We start from the raw sequence: 5,000 nt of genomic DNA on the forward strand, positions 1-5,000 counted from the left end.
GTGTGTGTGTGTGTGTGGGTGTGTGTGTATACGTACATACATACATACATACATACATTCTTTTCTGTTTAGAGAGCATGTCATCTCTTTAGATAAATTCAACTGGAAAGGACATCAGAATCAGCAGTAATAAAAGGTGTATGATACAGCTGTGTGTTATCCCCATATCAATTTTAATATTGGGAGAGTCAAATGTGACAGAATCAACCTAAACAATATAAGATATGTTGATCATACAGCGTTAATGGTAGACAGCAATGAAAAATCAAAAGATATTGTTGATGCAAAAGAGCAAAGTGACAAGAAAGATCTAAATATGAATGCAAAAATGACAAAAAGAATGGTTATTAGTAATACAGAACGAAAGGAAGTAAATATAGAACCAAAAGGTCACAAGCTTGAGCAAGTAAAAAACGTCAAGCATTTTCTATAAAATATAAACTTGGAAGATCGCAGGAAAGAAGTTACTCATGAAATGAATAAAACTAAAATCTTCAGCTCAAAAGACAACGCTGTGTCTAAAACTGAGATTAATAAATGGTAAGGCCAATTGTCCTATATGGGGCAGAAACAAGTCAGGAGAAAAAGCTAGAAACGATTGAGATATAGATCTTTCGAAGACTGGGCAGGATAAGCTAAAAATGCTGCAGTACAAGAAAAGCTAATAATTCAAATATCCCCATTGTCATGTTTAAAAAGCTGTCATGTTTTGGACAGGAAGTGTTGAAGGGAAGAGAGCTAGAAACCATCAAACACATTTGTGGAATAACGGCATATAAAAATGAATTGGAATCAAGAACGTCGTGGCTGATTGGTGATTGTATGGTAGAGGTGAGTCTTAGCAAGCCGTCCCTTGCATACAGGGAGGCACCTACCTGATGGTGTATATGTATACATACATACATACGTACGTACGCGTGTATGTGCATCTGATTGTGTATGCACACGCGGGAGTAAGTATAGATATATATGTGAATACATGAATTATATGTAAATTTCTCTCGCCCTCCTTTCTCCCTTTCTCTCTCCATACATACACACACACACACACACACACACACACACACACACACACACACACACATATATATATATATATGTATATGTACAATCTTTTAAATATTAATCTATTTCTGATTTCGTATTGAAATAGAAGGAATCTGCAATAGAATTCATGATGAGATTCTTTTTAATTAATTAGAAATGTTTGCAAAACATTATTGACAATTGTTTGCCAATATGAACTATTCCTTCCTAGTGGATAAATCCCTAATTCTGTTCCATGTTAGCATTACATTTCCCTTGCAGATTTACTAGTCGATAATTCCCTTTACATTTGGCAGCTATTAAAACGAAATCGATGTGGAATTTCAAAATGTTGCTTGAAATAAAGAAATTTTATAAATATAAATAGAATATAAAAAGTAATTTCTACGTAATGTTAAAATACACACTATTGCTCTTTTTCTATCTTTATGTACATAGAGACCGGTATACAAACACATACATTGAAGAACACATATGAACAAAGAAACATACGTACGGACAGACACACATATATATCTACAATTATAAACATACACACACACATATTCGTTTGTATTCATCTATCTATCTATCTATCTATCTATCTATCTATCTATCTATCTATCTATCTATCTATCTATCTATCTATCTATCTATCTATCTATCTATTTATATTTATGAAGATATGTATATTACGCACTTGTATATATATGTGTGTCTGTGTGTGTTTGTATGTATACATATGTACTGATATAGATATATTCATATACATATATACACACATATATATATAATATATATATATAATATAATATGCATAAACAAATAAATGATATATATATATATATATAATATATATATATATATATATATATATATATATATATATACATACATACGTACATATATGTATATAAGTACAAATTTGTAACTTGAAATATGTTTAAGTATTTTAAGATTCCATTTTTCGCGAGAAAAAAAAGGCAAACGAATTGTTTCATAAAATATATTTTATTAAATATCAATAAATTATGTGGATTATTATTTTCTTCAAAATTTTATACTTTTAAATAATTTTAGATCTTTATTCCTTTTAAATCATGGCTTTAATAATAATTTGACAGTCAGGAGAATACAATTTTAATAATGAAATCTATTTGTAAATTCTGTATTTGTGATTTGTTGTATTAGTTAAATTATGTAGTTTCTCTGTCGTCACTCACCACCGAAATACAGAAATTTTCTGCTTGTCTAATGCTGTCAAAATAATTGAAGAAAACGTATAACGAAGCTGGTTTGGTTAAATCCATAAACAATAGATTCATAATTTGTTTACGTGATATATGTATGTATGCATACATGTATGCGTGTATATATGTGTATATATGTATATATGTATCAGTGTATATATATATGCACACATACATTTATTTATAAATACGTAATACATACACACACACTCACACACACACATGTATAACTACTTATATACATGAGAATAAATATGTTTATTATATCAAAAGTAGATAGCCTACTCGGAGTTTCGCGCCGATATGACCTGTACTGGAACAAAATAAAACCATATATATATATATATATATATACATATACACACACACACACACACTTACACACATCCACACACGCACAAATACACATTTTATATACATAAATACCCACACATACAAAGCATCTAATTTCTAAAGAGACAGATTCACCTGCATCAGTGCAGATGCCTGCATTTACATATATGCACATTCTAATCCAGTCACATATTTGCAAAATCCGGGAAATATCTTTACTCGAAAATGCTTGTCACTTTGCTAGTTATCGACTTGAATTCCATGAAAAAGAACTTAAATAAATTGCGAAGAAAAGACACACACACACACACACACTAAACGGCATCGCCACGTGACGGAATATATGATTTGCGCCATCATGAACAGCATTCTTTATGTAAATAACAAAGCCTAATGAAACACTATTACATGAACATCCCAGGTTACATCACAAATGATAAAAACTGCATTTTCTAATATTATATATGTTATGTTTAGCTTGTGAAGCAAACTCATGTGCATATATATATATATATATATATATATATGGTTATTCAAAAAGAATGAACCAATTTCATTACGCAATATTTTAGTAAGGAAAAGCAACAGAAGACTCCAGTTAAGTCAATCAACTTTTATTTCCTGTCTTACAAGTGTTCAATGTGGCCACCACTTGCAGCACGGCCAACATCAATGCGATAAGAGAATTCCTCCCAGACGCATATCAGCATATCACAATCCACTGGGTTGATCACTGTTGTTATTCGATGTTTAAGCTTATCGAGGTTAGTGGGTACCGGTGGAACATAAACGTGATCTTTTACATATCGTCACAAGAAAAAATAACACAACAGCGATCAACTCAGTGGATCGTGGTATACTGATACGCATTTGGGAGGAATTCTCTTATCGCATTGATGTTGGCCGTGTTGCAGGTGGTGGCCACATTAAACACTTGATAGACAGGAAATAAAAGTTAATTGTGAGTAAATACTTGTGACTTAGCTGGAGTTTTCTATTACTTTTCCTTATTAAGATATTGCGTAGTGAAATCAGTTCATTCATTTTGAATAACCCTAACAGCCGAAATTTGCTATGATGATTCGGTGTCTGACTGAAGATTGAAGGCTTCGAATGATTTGTCTGTGTTCCGTGTTCGTCCCTTCCTGTATTTCACGTTCTTTATATATAAAAACATTTATTCTTATATAGATATATATATATATATATATATATATATATATATATATATAGTACATATATGCAAAACACAAGGTACTACATAGCACGTGCGTCGGCTAAAAGCAGAAGTCAAAAATACTCCTATTCCACGGAAAAGGAGTGACAAACGAAAGAAGTGTATGGTGTGTGTATGCATATATGATACGTATATATAAGTATGTATATATATGTGATATATATACATATATATTATATGTATATATATATATATATATATATATATATATAGATATATATATATATATATATATATATATCTATATATATATATATAAGATATATATATATATAAGATATATATATATATATATATATATATATATATATATATATATATATATATATATATATATATATATATATTTATATATATATATATATATATGTGTTTGAGTGGCTGTGGAGTACAAGTTTGCTTCTGGACACCATAATTGCGGGCTCACTCTAACTGCAGAGTCTTCTACTAAAGAGTTGTGAGTAAATTTGGGATGGAAAACTGTAAAAAGCCCGTCGTGTATATATAATATATATATATATATTATATATATAATATATATATATATATATCTGTTTGTATATCCGTATGGATGGGTATGTTGTGTGGGTTTTTCAACGGTCTTGGCGTGTTTACACCCTTGAAAATTAGCAGTTCGTTAGAAGACCAGATAGGCTAAGTACCCGGTTTAGATAAAATATGTACTGAGGTTGATTCGTTACCCAGCATATCTGCAGTCTAATGACCGAACAAATAAAAGATAAAAGACGTATTATAAGCGCAGGAGTGGGTGTGCTTCCCATCAACATGGTTCCGGGTTCCGCTCCACTGCGTGGCATTTGTAATTGCCTTCTAATATAGCCTCGGGCCGACCAAAATCTTGTGAGTGGATTTGGTAGACGGAAACTGAAAGAAGCCCGTGGTATATATATATATATTTGTATATATATGAATATATATATATGTGTGTGCGCCTTTGTGTCTTTGTTTGTCCTCCCACCATCGCTTGACGATTGATGTTGGTGTGTTTATGCCCCCGAAACTTAGCGGTTTGGCAGAAGATTCCGATAGAATAAGTACTAAGCTTACAAAGAATAAGTCCTGGGGTCGCTTTCTTCGACTAGAGGCGGTGCTTCAACATGGCTGCAGTCAAATGACTGAAACAAGTAAAAGAA

The 5,000-nt window shown here is 31.3% G+C and overlaps 1 protein-coding gene across 5 annotated transcripts in view; it reads right to left on the minus strand.

The window, feature by feature from the left end:
- Window positions 1–5,000, minus strand: part of LOC115225598 (putative carbonic anhydrase-like protein 2) — a 615,762-nt gene that overhangs the window by 60,504 nt on the left and 550,258 nt on the right. The window contains exon 13 of one of the 5 annotated variants that reach the window (XM_036498905.1): window positions 4,954–4,982. The exons of the other annotated variants lie outside the window; for them this stretch is intronic. The gene's annotated coding sequence lies outside the window, so the exon portion shown is untranslated. Of the gene's footprint in view, window positions 1–4,953; window positions 4,983–5,000 lie in introns of those variants that run through there. 5 annotated transcript variants of the gene reach the window in all.

This window comes from Octopus sinensis, linkage group LG2 (assembly GCF_006345805.1).
Source record: "Octopus sinensis linkage group LG2, ASM634580v1, whole genome shotgun sequence".
Taxonomy (NCBI): domain Eukaryota; kingdom Metazoa; phylum Mollusca; class Cephalopoda; order Octopoda; family Octopodidae; genus Octopus; species Octopus sinensis.